The sequence below is a fragment of the Fukomys damarensis genome, unplaced genomic scaffold, assembly GCF_012274545.1.
Source record: "Fukomys damarensis isolate Sample0158 unplaced genomic scaffold, DMR_v1.0_HiC HiC_scaffold_1, whole genome shotgun sequence".
NCBI lineage: Eukaryota > Metazoa > Chordata > Mammalia > Rodentia > Bathyergidae > Fukomys > Fukomys damarensis.
In genome coordinates, this window is record NW_022900913.1 from 11,890,125 (window position 1) to 11,907,274 (window position 17,150).

At 40.8% G+C, this 17,150-nt stretch overlaps 1 protein-coding gene and 1 long non-coding RNA gene across 4 annotated transcripts in view; both read left to right on the top strand.

Annotated features, from left to right (window-relative positions):
* Window positions 1-11,325, top strand: part of LOC109118282 — a 22,170-nt gene extending 10,845 nt beyond the window's left edge. Inside the window, exons 2-3 of the long non-coding RNA XR_002025600.2 lie at window positions 9,471-9,897; window positions 10,342-11,325. This is a non-coding gene — a long non-coding RNA (uncharacterized LOC109118282). The remainder of the gene's footprint in view (window positions 1-9,470; window positions 9,898-10,341) is intronic.
* Fbxl7 (F-box and leucine rich repeat protein 7) overlaps window positions 1-17,150 on the top strand; it is a 372,113-nt gene that overhangs the window by 248,823 nt on the left and 106,140 nt on the right. The gene's annotated exons all lie outside the window — the stretch shown is intronic.

The following is a 17,150-nucleotide window of genomic DNA, read 5'->3' on the forward strand; positions in this document are numbered from 1 at the left end:
TGCATTTGGTGGACTGGAAGTCTGTCTTTGTGGCTTGTTTAAGTGTTTTCTCATCTTTATTTTTGCTGTTGGGTTGCCCTTGATTCAATCCCTGGGTCATTAAATCTTCATGATATCATTGTGTTCCAGTCTTTGATTCTCTAATGATTCATAGACATTCTCACTTTTATAATAGAGGAAACAACTCATCAAATCAATCTCTATCCTTTATCCCAATCAATACAATCAGGAACACAATAGGATCAATCACCACCCTTTATAGCCAGCCATGCTTCTGTAGAGTGCTTCCAAGGAGTGGCACAATCAGGGGATCTGAGAGCAGCGGGGGGCAGGTGCTCAGTGGCCCCTGCACAGCTACCCTCCTGGCGCTGGATCAGGAGCAGTGGTGCCCTCAGGAAAAGGCATGGCTATGCAGACCTGTAGATCTGGCCCGGCTGGTGGAGGGAGATCTGAAGTCCAAGCCAGCCACTTTCTAAGATCTGATTTTAAAATTTAGCTCACTGCATTTCATGTTGTTTAAGTCTGTCTATATTTAAAATAAGTTGATATCCTTTGAGTCTAGCTAAGAAGGATGTTATTTATTCTGAGCATAGAAACTGGATTCTGACTACCTAGATCTTGGAGATGCTTTTTCTACTTCAGATGCCTGATTTTGTTAAACTTATTTAGTCTTTTTCTTTGCCTCAGTTTCTTAACTGTAAAATTAGAGATTTTAATTGTCATAAACTTTAAATGAAGCAATCTATGTAAAGAGCTTTGTATAGTGCTTGGTACATTCTTAACGCTAAGCAAATGTTAACTGCTATTCCTAACTAATCATTAAAGTCATCCACTCTAGCGTATTGCTTAGCAGATCCTTCTGCAGAGAAGCCTTAGTTAGCCCCGTGAGTGGCCAAGTTATTAGATGCTAAAAAAATCTTCCTGTGGCAGATATTCTCCTTCCCTTTCCCTTACCATCGTCAGATTATGACATGCTTTGAAATACAAGCTCAACAATAGGAAAAAGGTAAATCTTCCAATAGGAAGGTGATCTGGAGATGGAGGGAGAGCAAAGAAGGGGAAATAAAAAGGACTGCATTATGTACATGAATTTATTACACTCTCCACAACGAATGTGATCATTGTGTACTGAAAACATGTATTAATAGAAAAAGTACATCTTGCTTTTAAAATCTCACAAATACATCCCCGTAAAGAAATAGTGCAGTGGGTGAGAACCACCCAGGCACCTGATGATTTAGAAAAGACTTTCACCTTTTGTTTGTCGATCCCAAGAGGAATGGCAAGCATTAGACAAGGCTCCAAGAGATGAAAGTCAGGAGATGGAGGCAGAGAGGTCAGACACTGTATTTTCTGGACCATGGTTCATGGGCCCAGGAGGCTAATTAGCTTCCTATGAGAATGCTTCTGTAAAGATACTGGTTTGGAAGATTAGGTTAATTGAAATTAGTTAGGCTCCAGGCTTCACAAAGTCCTCTTATCATGTGAAGTCTATGAGTACCCAGTGCCCTCCCCTGCGTGTGGAGAGTTTGGTAGGAGGAGAGAGAACAGTTGTGTGGCAAGTTTCACCTTTCTGGACCCCTTCCTATTCTGCAGCTAATGTGTGTGTGGAGATAATGCAAGCATCTATGCCTCATTTCCCTCAATTCTAAAATGGCATAATTCTTGCTTTGCAAGATTACCAATGGATTAAAGATAACTTATGTTTAATTACTGAGCATGCTGTGAAGCTCTTGGAAAATGTTCAATACATGGTAGTTAGACTTAGAATTACAAACTGTAATCAAGGTCTGAAATAATCTAACAAGTTCAGTTTTGTAGTTCTTTGCATCAGGTTTTCTGCAAGAATTTGGTTGGATAACAAATGAAAATCAGTTTATGCCCAATATAAGGTGAATACCTAACCATGCATCTAAATAGCAAATATAACATATGTTACTAAAGCATAATTCATGCCTCAGATGCCACCTAGGGCCCAGAAATGATGTGTCCACACAGAACATTTAATAGGGTAACCTGGAAGAGTTTATTAGAGAGAATTGCACAAAGTTGAGGGCAATTTAGAGGGAGCCTTCAGAGGGGAAGGACACAGGGTCACTCCTAGGCCTGGCAGGGAGCCAATGCCTCAGAGTGCTTACAAAAGGAATTGCAGGAGAAACCTCGATATAGAGTTGGTGAACCAGGGCGGGTGCTGGGTGGTAAAAACCACACCCTCTCCCTTCTTCTCATCTGCTTCTTCTGGGCTACCCATTGCTCAATTCCAGCTCAAAACCAGAGAGCAAAGGAACCTCACTTAGAGGATGTTACCCTTCTACCTGGTTCCTGGGCATGGGACCGGGTATAGACATTTGTACAGTGGATAGGATGGATGAAAAGCAGGACACAACCTTAGGGTGCCCCATGAAAAAATACAGTTAGCACCCACTTCACCCCTAGGCAAGTTTGCTTAGTCCTTAAGGAGTGATTTTGTCATCTGGAGTTTTACTAATCGCTAATGATTATGAAACTATAATAATAAGTCACAAGGACTAATATAGATAGATAGATAGATAGATAGATAGATAGGTAGATAGATAGATAGAGGCAGGAAACATGGCATAGAAATGAAGTCATAATGCACACTCTGCCTGAGCTGTCAAGCGTCATGTTGATGCAGACTATCCTTGAACGCATCATTAAATGATGTCATAAAGAATTTTCCTAGGTTCTTGAGCGGAAGCAGTAAGAAAGGCATTTCACTTTCCTTTTCAATTGATTCAGCAAGTACTGATCACAAGTCAAGTTAGTAGGGGGCTAGTGCTGGTGACAGGCCAGCAAGGAGTATTCATCTTCATTCTTGCTCATCCTTTTGAAAAGCAACACGGCCTATTCCTGTCCATGGTGTGTTCTGGGAGACTCTTGAAAGTCTGCAAGTCAAACAACAGGCTTTGAGTTATATCACACGATGTGTGAGGAAGGGGAACTTTCTTTCTCAAAGACCCAAATAGCTTTAAGAAATCCCTCATGATACTGCTGCTGTATTTCCCCTTCTGAATGGTAGACAGACTTTGCCAAGGCTTAGCTCAAACCTGGATGGACGACCTCTGGCTTTCTCCACCCATCTGGGAAGTTAACCCAGGATCTGGAAAGTTGCTTTCCCTAGGGTCTGCAGCATAAGGACACAGGAACCTGGGCTCCAGGGTCCCTCAGGGTGTGTCCCTGATGCATGCAGAGAAACAATTGGGATGAGGGGCTTTTTCTGCCTGTGTGGCCTAGAACCAGCAGCCCCTTCATGGAGGACACCCTGAGGCCCCCACTTTTCTAAGTTCCCAGCCTAGTAGCCATGTTCTCCAGCATCCTGTTGTCTAGTTGGAAGGAGTGGAGGAAAAGGAAGAAAGTTAGACCAGTGACCGAGGTGAGAGAAGGGTAACATCAAGTAGCACCTACCTGCAGGTGAGCATCTGCACACCACAGAGGTGGCAAGGGAGGGAAGGGAGCTGCAGTACAGTCAGATGCACGCAGAGCGGGGCCTTTCTGTAGGTGGCTGGGCCACATTGTCAGAGCCGAAGGTCATGGTTTGCCATGTGAGATCATTGTTCTTTCACAGTTTGAGAGGCAAAGACTGGGATCCAGGGGTTAGCAGAATTTCCTTGGAAGATTCTGTGGTAGTGGCCCCAGCCTTTTTAGCAATGGGGACTGGTTTCCTAGAAGACAGCGGGGGAGGTGGTTGGCGAGATCACACACACGCACACACACACGCATTTATTGTGCGTCTTGCTTCTTTCAGGCGGTTAATTACATTTGTCTTTATGTACAACTTATGTTTTTATGTACAGCACTTTTGTTAGGACATGTATGAGTCCATGATGTTTCTATTCTGTGGATAGAGTTGGTCCATGTACATAACTCAAGATAATTCCTTTTCTCATCCCCTTTCCTTCTCCAGTCCCTCTCTCTTCTCAGTGCCCTTCCCACTTGAGAAAGCTCTGTCTCACTTCTTCTCACGTCTTCCTATTATTTTTTATTTTGATTTTTTTATTTATAATTTGGGTCTCTCCTATAAGAGAGACCATGCAAATTTAAGCTTGTGTGTCTGATTTCTGTTACTAATGCAGCGCATGCTTTATTTCCATTATTCCCACATCATGCGCTTTATTTCTGTTCTTGTTTACCTTCAATTCCCACGAGAAGCATGCAGCCTAGAACCCTGGTGTACGCAGCTCTCAATCCTCGGAGTATCTTTTGGCTGCTGATCTGATAAAGGGTAGATTGCTTGTCTCCCGCTGTGCAGCCCAGTTCCTAACAGGCCAAGGGTGGGTGTTGGGAATCCTTGCTCTGTGGAGAATCCTGCTGTTCATCTCCCAGGGCAGCTCCAGGAGTTCTTGGTCCCAACCCTGAATACTCCAGTCTCTGCCGTGTCTCTGCTCTGGGTGGATTTGGTGCCTATCCAACTGCTCCAAATGATTTTACGTCAAGATCCTCATTCTCACATAAAGTCACATTCACATGTTCAAGGGGTTAGAAAATGGATATATGTTTAGGGGCATCATTCAGCCCACTACGGATAAGAATACAAGTATCCCAGGTGTGGGAGTGGTTTCAGGGGCTGGTGTACCAAATAAGAACTTCTCCGAGTTCAGAATCAAGCTTCTTTCTTATGCTGCTCATGCGGATCCATCCATTTGTTTATTTAGCCAACAAATATTTGAGCACCTCTGAGGTCGGGTGCTAGTAACAGTGGTTAGTAAACAGCGCACAAATTTGACCCTTGTCCTGAAGGTGGTTGCTGGCTAAGGTATCATCTCAGGAAGAAACAGCACTGCACAGCTACAGCATGAGCCCCTTGCACCTGTAAGCTCAGCGCCTTGCTGAGTGCAATCTGTTTGGACCCCAGCTGTTTTCATCTCAGGGGCGATGCATAGTTTAGAAACAGAGCTCTCTCCTTCCTATCTCCTAAAGCCTTTATACACCCAGATATATCCAATAGATTTCATTTTAGCAAGGAGGAAAGAAGGGAGGGAGGGGTACAGGGAGGGATGAAAGAAGGAAGATTCATTTTCCAGATTGTTTATTGCACAAATATTCTCTATTTTCAAAAAGCAGAAATAGGTAGACAGACTCTACTTATGCTCCAGATGCCTTGCTATGCATTTGTAATCATATATAGAAAAGTTTCTAACCCTTGGACTGTTCTCAGGCTATCTCAAATTATGCTGCTAATCATTTAATCCAACTACAGTGACACCTCCTGGCTGAGATGAGAGATAGCTGGTAGACATCTTCTAAGAGATTAGGAGATTATAAGGATGTAAAAGAATGTTTAAAAAATGATGTTTGTTGAATGTTCTGTTTTCAGACCACAGTGTTTTATGAGTTCATATTCTAATTATCCCCATGTTCAGAGCAATGAATAACTGAAACTTTAAAAATAGTTCCCTTCACTAAAGATGAGCCAATAAAGCAAGAAAAAGTATGCTTACGTGGAAATCCTTATGGAAACATTGCCAGAGCCTAGTGAGTTGGATGGTCAGGTGGTTTTGCTTACAAGTCCCTGAGATTTCCTTTCTTTTAGGCATATGAGCTGGATGACAGTCTTTGTGAAGATTTTATCTTTTATTTTTTAAACAACTTTGGAATTCAAGGTTAACCAGTGATCACACAATTGTGTGCTGACTTTGGGCTCCGTTATTCCTGCCTTACAACAAAAAGCTATTGTTTGTAACCTAGAGAGAGGAGATGGAGAAAAACAATACAAAAGGTCGTTCCTCTACAGATAGAAATTTGGCTTTGGTACAAGCCAGAGGGAGCAAGCAGGGTGCATTCTTGTGGGAAATGTTTTTAACTCTGTGTGGTGTGTGTGTGTGTGTGTGTGTGTGTGTGTGTGTGTGTGATGCCTTCATACAAATAGCTCATAAAAGTTTTAAAGACATTTCTTTATTTAGGCTGCTGATTAACAGTCCTGGACAGGAGAGGCCATACATGTGATTCTGTGGCAACTCTTTGCTGCTTCCGTGCTATGCCAGGGCTGAGTTTTGTTGGTGTGTTTTGTTTCTCCATAGTCCTTGCCTGCTCCTCCAGGGATCCCTCAAAAGCACTGAGTGGGACCAGATGTCTCTGGCTTTACCTTGCATGAATTAAAGGCTTCTGAAAAATGGGGCTGGAAGAAAGAGGTGGCAGCACTCAGAGGACTAGAAAAACTAGTTTGTCTTTCAGGAGAAACCCAAAAGAAAAGAGCAAAATAAAAAGATCTTTTGCAAAAGAGAAAGGGACTAAGAGATGGAGGGAGTGACGGAGGGGAGAGAAAGGGGATGAAGGAGGAATGAAGATGTATTATGTACGTGGGCCAACTCTCCAGGAGGAATGGAATCACTGCATACTGCAAACATGCAGTCACAAAAATGAAAGCGAAAGCCCCTTCTTAGATCATCCTTTGACTGCTGTTTCTCCGCAGATGGGATCATTTGTGGCTCAGAGCATATGTATGTTTTGAATGAAGGTGATTCATTTTGTAACCTCAGAGTTGTAAATGTATGTCAAATGCGGAAGCCCAACATGATTCCCAGGAACCAGTATTTGTAAGTCTTAAAATATAAAGGTCGCTAAGAAAGATATGCCTGAGCCAAATATTACAGTTATCTGTGCACCTTTTTATAAGATAAACTTGAAGGTGGATTTCCTATAAGCATTATTAATTTGCGTTAAAAAGCCCTCCTTGAGACTCAGAGTTAAGTGCAATGAAATGATGTATCAGATCATTAACATCAGCTTGAAGTTTGCTCTATGGGCTTGTCTCACGAGGCACCTATGGGCAATTGTGTGGTTCTTTAAATATGGAAGGTGGTATGAAGTAGAGGAGTAGATAATTTCAAATTAGAAGGAGATAACTACATATCTTAACTTTTTTGCCTTATCAAAGGTGCATGTGTACCTGCATGACTTATTGATGTTAAGGCATACTTAGGGAATTACCACCATACATATAATAAACCAAGAGAAAAAGGACTTACAGCCAAAGAATAATAACAGGGCAAAAACCATCAAAATATTTATTCTCAAATGCTTTGCATTTAATCAGTTTATGATCTTACAGGCATTTCTCCTGGGTAAGCTCTTCTAAAGAAGTATTTTCTTACTCAAGGGCATGCCATTTGAAATCAAGACATTCTGTAGATCCATAATGTTTCCATGCTATAGGTTCCCTTTTTGAATAGATTTCCTGAGGGAAAAAATTGATGAATTATGAGTAAATCTTGAAGTGTGATAGGATTCTCAAAAGCAAGCCGATTTCAGTGGTTTTCTGTCATGGAAACCAAGCATGCCTTGTTAGCTACGAGGTGCTCTAGGCATCCCAAAGGCAAGTTTGCAGTAAAGAGCCAGTGGGAAGGAACAGGTGAGTGCCCTAATTTGATAGGACTGACAGACTACTGCCACCAGGCTAAATCTGGCCTGCTTCTTGCTCTGTGAATAAATCGGAACACAACCATACTCCTTTATGTGCTAATGACTGCTTTCACCCAACAACAGCAGAATTCAACAGCTGTGACAGATACTATGTGGCCTGAAAAGTCTAAAATATTTGCTACCTATCCCGCTGCAGGAGAAATCTGCCCATTCTCGCTTTACTCTCTTGTCTATTCAGAGCCTGCACCGGGCCCTGACCCAACTTTTGCCAAAATGGAAACAGAGTCCTAGGTGTAGACACAGGTGATTCGATGAGAGAAAAGCATCGAAGAATTTGAGTTTTTATAAAAAATGAGACGTTAAAAGCAATACATTCTTTGATCATTTTATTTTTAAAATTTTGATTAACTTTACTGGTACATTTAAGGTATACAATATAATGACATTCATTATTGGAAGATTCCACCTTTACCTAATCCATATTGGTTTTTATTTTTTCCCCATTCCCCTGCCCTCCCTTCAACCCCTCCACCCCTCCCTATCTACAAAGACTTTTGTTTCCATTTTTTTTTCTCATGTTAATTCCAACCCCATCTTTTTTCCCCTACCCCTCCCATTTTCCCTTCCACTTTGCACCTTTTCTTCTTATTGCAAATTATCTCTTATACCTTTTAATGCTTATTTACACTTATTCACTTTAAAAGATACCAATTATTTGTGGGTATTTCTAATCTCAAAGTGGATTTTCCAAAGAAATGCAATATAGCCAAGTAATCGTCCTAACTCTTGTTGAATATGTATCTTTGAGAGCAATTCAGTTTTGTCCTGTGAGTTAATATTGCTAATGAGAAAATAGAGATTGGACAGATCATCTAAGACTACTATGCTAGTCACAGCGTATCTTGTGACCAGTATAATAGATCATCCAGTCCCAGACACTCTAAAGTATGGAAATGGCCTTGTTAATAAATCAAATAAGCCAACACGTATAATGTCAGACCATCCTAGATTAACGTGATGTCTGGTCTCCTAGAATTATGAGTATTTAAGACTTTATACTGTTAGAAGAATGAAAATACTTGCCTTCAGGATTCAGATAGAAAATACAGAGGCCCTGAGAAAACTGTAAGAAGGCACCGCTTTCTGTGAGCCAATTTGCAGTCAGATCCTTTTTCCTCTGGAGGGGCACAGCCTGGCTCCCTGAAGCACCTCTCAATAAGTGAAAGGCTGGATTTCAGTTCTGCATTTCAACCTTATGGCCAAGGTTTGAGAAAAGTGAAACCATGTATGTAACTGTTCAGATTAGCACCAGACAGTGATAATGATAATAAAGATAGGCTTGTGAGACTTGTTCAATATATACATTTCAGCCTTGATCGAAAATCGATATCCATTGAACCATTACATTTCCTACAGTTGCAAGAGACTAGATTTTAATAAAATCAAATTAATGCAGATCTCAATAATAGCCTACCATTTAGAAAAGAAAATTTATGATGCCTGTGCTTTTGAAAATGTAACTTTATGCTCCTGAAAGAAATTATATGTTCTGAAAAGTTGAAGTCATCTCAATCATAGGAAATATCGGCTTTTAGATTTACCCAGATCTTTCAGGAGAAGGTAATTTGATTTTTTTTCCACTTAATTTTCCAGATAATTGCTGTGGTTTCTCCCCATTTCTCCATTAATGTAGCCCAGATGACGGAAAAGAGGCTGCACAGAAAAATGTTAACATTGAGATGGAGAAATAAAGGAAGCTGGCTTTGGTATTAAGAGCATTGGTGCCGTTTCACGTAATTCTTCTGACCACAAATTGTAGCAGACCCTTCAGGCTGCTATTGTTCTCCTTGTTCCTGTCAGGCCCTAGATTTTTTACTTGGAAAGCCTGATGTCCAGACAGTGCAGTCTGAATGGCCCACACACCCACAGGCTTGCCAACCGTCCTCACCCCTGTGCTGAGCCAAGAATCTCTCCTCTTCCCTTTGCTCAAGGATGATCGAAAAGCAAATTAAATCCACTTAAGCATGTTATGCTTTTCTTTTCCTCTGCTTCCCTTTGTTAATTTGGGCTAATTTTTTTCTGTCTACCAGTTTCTCACATTGTGATAAACTTCCTTGAACACTGATAAGTTAATCGTTAAGATTAACGTTTTGTGAAAAGAAGAGACACAGTAGTGCACTGATTGATGTAAAAAATAGCGCTGGACTACAAGATTCAGCTGGCTGTGGTGTTCTGTGGAAGACAGGAGAAAGAGCAACAGCATCCCTAGCCTGAGATGGCCCAAAGAAGGTTTGCCTGCATCTCATACATACTGGAACTTCTGTGAAAAGTTGTTTATGTGCCTCTCCCCTACCCTCTTACCAAACAAAAAACAAGTCAATGTGCTTAAGGTGTCTCATAGTCAAAGGCTCGGGGAAAAGAATTCATCCATCACAGAGAACTGCGCAGATTAGCATCAAGTCCTCAGAATGACCATGCCATTGTCCTTGAAAAACACAGCCCTGTGGTTTCTCATTGGTAAGTTAAGAGAAAGTTGACCAGTCCTACTGAGGCAAAATACACTTCCCTGATATCACTTTTAGCAATTGAAAGCATAGTCATAAAGTTCTTTGAGGTTTGTTGTTGTTTGGGGTAATTACTAAATTATGGTTCAACAGAGTTTGTTTTGAGTCAGCTGGGAAACAAATTTTGGGTAAGGTCCTGCCTGGCAGTGAGCAAACAGAGTAGATTTTCATAACAATGTCTTAACCATTTTCATAGATTTGTTGAGATAGGGAAGTGGAAAGCACAAAATGGACCCTATCCCTTATGAAGTAGGCATTGTCATATGAACTCTTAAGTGCAAGAAAAAGGTTGATTTTGTTCACTGCTGTGGAAGCAAGGGGCTGGCAGAGAACAGATTTCCACCTTAGTCCCATAGGCTTCATATCTTAAGGCTCGTCTCTCTTCTCTGTTACACAGTAAAGCGGAACACAACCTGGGAGAAACAGCAGCACCGCAACGCTGAAGAGATAGCCCCTTGTGCTTCACCGGCTTCTTTATGGGTTTGGAATAAGAGAAAAGATGATAGCCAATTTCCATTAAATGAGCGATAGACCTAGGCTTAGAGAATTCACAAGAGAAACAAACCTAAAAGAAGTTGAATAGCAGAAGACTGTTCATTAATATTGATTGCCTTACAAGCCAGGCATGAGGTGTAAATCATTTCATTTAATCATTACAAAGACCTGAAGAAGCAAGTATTGGCTCTATTTTGTAGATGAGAAAGTGACAATTCAGTGGAGGTGATATCTAAACACGCTCAGTGCCTATGTTTGCTGGAGCTTCGTTCTGGTTGTTGTCACAGAACTCTCCGCAGGTCATGGGGCCACTTCCTCCAGCAGCACCTGTATCTGAATTTGATGGTGTACTTTGGCCAGATAGACCTTATCAGAGGGTGCACATCAAAGCAGCTCTCTGGGCAAATGTACTATGAGAGCGTTCTCCAGAGACTCAAAAACAATACAGAGCTGCTTATTTTATGTCATTAAAGATTTTGTTCCAAATGACAAGTCCAAAACCCCGCAGATTGAGGCAGGAGTTGTTGCTGTGCTCCTACAGCAGAACTGTAAGGGAAACCTTACTTTCTGCTCTTAAGACAATCATTGTTTGGACCAGGCCCTCTATTATTGAGGGCAGAGTCTTGTACTTAAAGCCAACTATTACACATATTAACCACATACAAAATATCTTCACAGAAATATGTCGATTAGCATTTGATTAAGTAACTGGGTACTACAGCCTGGCCAAGACAATACACAAGAATTTCATGCATGGACACTTACTAGAAAAAAGGATAATATATTTCAGGTTAAGTCCTGAGGACCACTATGTTTACAGGAATTGCAAAAGAGAGTCACATATATAGAGAGCATTTACTAGAAAGATTATAAATGCTGTGTGATAAAGAACATCATAAGCTCAAAAGTGTAACTCTTGCTTTGACAAGAAAACACAAAATTTATCATTTCAAGACTAAAGAATTGCTTTGGTGTAGGTTTTTGTTCACTAGCCAGTGCAGAATCCTCCATCTTGGTATCTGGTAAAATAAAATGGTCCTACTTGTGAAATATTCTTTGTTGGCTCTGGACATTTCCATTGAGAAAGAAGTCTGAGTGGGTGGGTATCCAAAAGAAAAGGGGTGGCTTCCTATGTTTGATGTCTTATCTGAAAGTGCCTCTAACTGTCTCTATGCCTTGGAATCTAACCTTCAATGTAATCCACTCCGGATTTCTGTGGGGGTTCAGTGTGGCAACACAATTACTAGTAATTTACTGAATTTGATGAACTTTTTGAGAGATGGCATTTATCTCCGCTGTATCAATAAAATTTAGGCATGTCAACACAAAGCTTGATCTGAGGGATATTCTGTACCTCAACAAACACAGAAGGCTTTCAACATAAAACCACGCTCTATCAGTGTGGATACACTTCTCAGATTCTCACTTTCCACTTAAATCTCTGATCCAGTTTGTCAGCGGGTTCACCTGGCTCTATTTCCAAAATTTATCTTGACTCTTAGCATTTCTTGCTGTCTCCTTTGAGAGAACCATTCTGAGAGGCCATCTGCGTACCCTTTTTTGGGATAAGATCTTCTTGCCTTAAAATATCCTTTTTCATCCTCGGATTCAGGGTGATCACTGAGAAGCATGATGAAGGGCCACTTAAATTACAGTAAATGAGGAGCTGTGCAGTGTCATCCAGCTCTGGGGTTCCAGATGTTTGCGTTGCATGTCTTCCTCACTAATCACACTCCAGCCCTACATGTCTCTGTCACACTGGCCTAGCCTGCCTCAGTGCCTTTACATGTGTTCCTCTTATTTCATTAAAACCTCTCACAGCCATCCCAGAGTCTTACCTGGCTATCTTCTTCTGGTCTCAAATTAAATGTCGTCTTAGACTTAGAGTGGCTTCCTCAATCTCCCTTGAAAACTAGCTCTGCTGCCTCTCATAATTGCCAAGTCACACTTCACTAAGCCACACTCTGTTTTCTTCTTTGTTTGTTCACAGATTTTGTTATCTGTTTATCACAACTTGGGAGAAAGTGAAACTCATGACTACATAAAGGCATCTAGTTCTTCACTGTGCTCTCAGAACCTGAGGCTGTGCATAACCCATAGTAAACATCTGTTAGCTGTGGAACAGCTGAGTCCTGGCAAGTTTAAGCTGGGACAGTGAAAATCAGCCACAAAAATGTTTGACTGACATTTTGCTCCTAAATACACAGTAGGATCTTGAGTGCCTAGTGTCAGAGATACTTATGTAATAATGATTTTGAGTCCTGGTTTGATATTATCTATAACCCTCTTTGGCATGATGTATAAGCATTTTGTCCTCAGTTTGAAAACATCTCCTCTATGCACTTAAAAACACAAAACAAAAAGCATTAGCAAATGACTGCCTGAAAGGATCTCAGAGTCAATTTGCACAAATCTGATCATAGATTATTTTTCTATAAATTTCATTTTGAATCTGCCAATTAATATTAAATATTTTGCCCAACTCAGTATTTTTTCTTTTTAGGTTTTCTCTTTTCTTCCTTGCTTTCCTTTTTTGTTCCTCTCTCTCTGTACCCACTGCCCAGTATTTTAGGATATGAGATCCTTTACTCCAAAGCCTTCATGAGTTTCCTTAGAAGTAAATAAGGATGCATTTTAAGATCAGTCGTCACTCATTCTTCTGTATATTTTTTGTCAGTTGCATTCACAAATTTGTCTGTGTCCCGGTTCAAGGACATTGTGAGTGAGGAGTGGGGTACTGCACTCTGTGCACAGAGGCCACGTACATGGGAGTCACCCAACTGGAGGACAGGCCTTGGACATTCAGCCAGAGCCCATCCAAACCTCCATCCAGGTCCCTGATGCCATTTTAAAAATAAATAGTCAACTGTGAAGAGGAAGGGTGATAGCTCTTCTTTCTGAAAATAGGTATTAGAAGACTTTACCATCACAAATAGTCTCTTCTACCCCCCCAATTTTAAAATTGATTTTATACTTTACTGTTATTTGTTAATGACAGAATGTGATTTTTGTGTGTGAGTGTGTGTGTGTGTGTGTGAGATTTATTTCACTGAAACATTGCTCTTCTGCACACTTACAATATGATTTTCAAAGTTCATCATTATATCAGTTTACTAGGCTGCCATGACAAAGCACAACAGATTAGATGGGTTAAACAACATAAATATGTTCTCTCACACTCTGGGATTGCTGAATCCAAGGCCAAGTGTCAGCAAGTCTTGTCCTCTTCCCGGGACTCTCTCCTTGGCTTGCAGGCGGCCATCTTGTTTTTGTGCTTGCTCCTTGTTTCCTTCCATCTGTCTGTGTCCTAATCTCCTCTTCTTCTGAGGACACTATCTTGTTGGATTAGGGCCCATTCTAATGACTGCATTTAATGTTAATTACCTCTTTCAAGATCCTCTCTACACACACAGTTCCATTCTGAGGTACTGGGAGTTTGGACTTCAGTATATAAATCGAAAGGAGATGCCATTCAGCTCACAACAGCTACATGTGGGCTAGAATGGAAAAAGATACTGTGCTAAATTCCATAGTGTGATTTAACATCTGTGTACCAGTGAGAAGGGAGCTACCTCTCTTGTATCCTGAAATTTCACTCTTGTCCAATAAAAATCCAGATTCTTTAAATTCAGTGACTACAAATACTTTGCATTCTGAAGCCAGAGCAAATGGTATATTAAGGCATAACTTTTCACTTTGGGAAGATTTTAAATTTTTTTAATGGATTTAACCTAAGATTTACCATAGGGCCATGTAGTCACTGTGGATCATGTGATATTTCATTATTCAGTTCTTTGGGGAAATACATTGTCACTGTGATTAAGTTTATGAAAACTTTGTACTTTTATAAATAGTAAATGCAGAATCCCAAAGGCGCTGTTCAGTCCTTTGAGTCACCGAATATCAACTGTAATATATTCCCAAAGAAAAATAATCCATTTTGAGGGAAAAGGATATATTAATCATTGGATTTTTAAAAAGAAAGTAAATTTCTTTATGGTAACAAGTAGTTAGTAGGATTTCCTTAAGATTCTGTCTAAAACAATAACTCAACTTCTACGGATATAAAATGGTGCTTCCCTTTTTAAATTTATTATAATTTAAAAATTCTGGGAGACATCAAAACTGAGGTCTCATCTTCCTTTTTGAGACAGTGAGTAAAAGGGAGAAAAGTAAAGATTGGCCTTTTTTGACGGTTCCTTACATTGCTTAAGTTGGCCTCATTAATAGTCCATCGTCCCCGAATCATATTTTACATGTGACAGGGTTCTTTGAAGTCATCTGCTCCTAGCCCACAATTTATAGACATAGTAAATAAAGCCTAAGAAGAACAAGATGACTTAAAATACCCTTTGAATAGCTTGATTAATATATTCAAAATTTATTAAGTCTGCTTCATTTGTTACAACAATTCTTCATTTTACTTGTTTATTGTTTACGCAAGCCAGTGGTTTATATTCTCTAAAATAATATGAAATCTGGCACCTTGGGGCTTGTTGTTTCCTAAGTTGAAGCAAAGAAATTAACACCCAAACAGTCACATTAACGCATTGATTTATGGATGATTGGTCCCAAAATGACCTTCCCGTGTTTCTGCTTTAAATGGCTTTGCCAAACGTAAAAACAAACAAAAAAAGAAAATCAGTGACATAGCCTTAAAAAAATCATCCATTTAAAAGTAAATTATTATTTGAAAACGCGTTGCAAAATTAGAGACTCAGAAACATATGGCAAGGCATTTAGAAGACTGTGAGTGGAGTTGTGCCATTAGTATAGCAAGGGTGGTTTATCTTCCACACTGGGGCACATTTGAGTGCCTGGGTGGTCTAATAATGATCAAGTTGGAGCAACAGATATAAGTAGGACATTCCCCAACAAACTTGGACATGTGATCACCCTATACTTCAGCAGATTTAGCCCATAGAGATCTGTGGGATGACCTGGTCCCACCATGGATTAATGAGCATCCCAGATGCAGAAAGCCAGCACTCACAGCGGGGCAGAAGCAGCTCCTCCTTCCTCAGGGAAGTGGCAAGCACAGCCCAGCAGGAAGTGGACTGCTGAGCTCTGGGTCCCCTTCCCTCTGTCTCGCACTATGGCTGCTCTGACCCCAGCTGCCCTCTGAATATTCACTGTCTCTTGAGGAGACTTCTCCTTCCATAGTCTGTGGTGCATCTGCTGGATGTGACCTAAAGTTGCATACATATTGTAGGTTTGTCAGAATTAATTCATGCTGCTGCTTAGAGCTCCTTCATGTTCTCTGGCCAACACCCACTCTGTGTGCATTGGGAAGGAGAGAGCTATATGGAGGACAGCAGTGTGTTCCCAGGCGTGCCAGGGATCTGAAAATAGGTCCTGTTCGTTGGAGAGATCACCAGTGGGTAAACCTCACACAGTCAGATAAATGTAAGTCAGACTGTTATAAATCAAGTTTTTGACAATACTAAATTACATTTCTGATCACACAGTTAAATTCCAACTGATTTTAAGCAAATTTCCCATGACTACAGGTACTTTTACCCCTAACAAGTTTTTTTTTTACATTTCTCAAGAAGCTGTCGTAGATTGACCATTCAAACTCTCAGGCATCATTTCCAAAAATATCTCCCACTTACTCCTTGTAATCTCAAATTGCACTGATCTCTAGCAGCATCGAGGCACGCCCAGGAGCAGTTCAGTTGGGTATTTGTGCCAACAAACTTGACTAATGCCAAGCCCAACTGAGCAAACAAAATTGAAAGTGTAATCCATTCTGATTTTAGGGATTGTCCAGAGCTGAAAACCATTCACCATCTGAAAGCAAAGACTCAGCTATTTGGTAGGCAGAGATACTTAGTTGACAGCCACCGTGTCTGCCCTGGGACCACAGCCTGGGGTGGGGCAGTTGGGACAAAGTGGACTGTCCAAGTCTCCAGCACCTATGCTGGGAATCACATGCTCCTGAGAAGTACATATTTTATTAATTTTCCCTTTCTTCCAAGTGAGCTGAACTGTGTATGTGGAAGTGATCCTACCTCCAGTTTGCTTCTTGCTGGGTCCTTTGTGAACAGTTCTGTTTTGCTTTCTTTCATTGTCTTTCTGCATATCGTATCTAATTGTGATGGTCTTGTTTAGGCCAAGTGTTGTGTTCATGCTGGTCTTTCGTTATAGTTAAGTGGAATAAGAAGCACTGGAATGTTTTCAGAATATATTTAGAAATCCTTCTGTACCTAACCTAAGACTTCCAGTAATCAGTGATACCTTTTTCCCAGAACCCTTCCATCATAGTTAGCTTGACTTGGCCTCCTCTTCCCTGGCACCATATGCATGACTGATTCCTACTGTGACTCTTGCATCTTGGAGTCGATCCTGAGAACAGTAGCAGACATGATGTAGCCACTGTTGCTCTCTGTTCCCTTACCCAAAACCCAGTGCATCAAGAAATAAGCATAGCTTGCTAAGTTATGATGTAACAGATGTGTTCTAAGTGGCCGGTTCTCAGTGGTGACTCTTGTTGCTTGAGGTTCTGCTTCGAATGAAAGCTTCCATGCTCCCGCAGCAAGGTCTCTCACTCTGCTGTGTGGTGCTTGGAAAGTTCTTGACACACAGCAGAGCCTCAGTACAGAGCATCTCACCCTGGAAGGCATGTTCTTTTTTTGTAAACAGCTGCCCTTCAGAATTCAGGGAACCTCTTTAGAAATAAGCCTGTGTTAAATACCTTATTTCGCACTC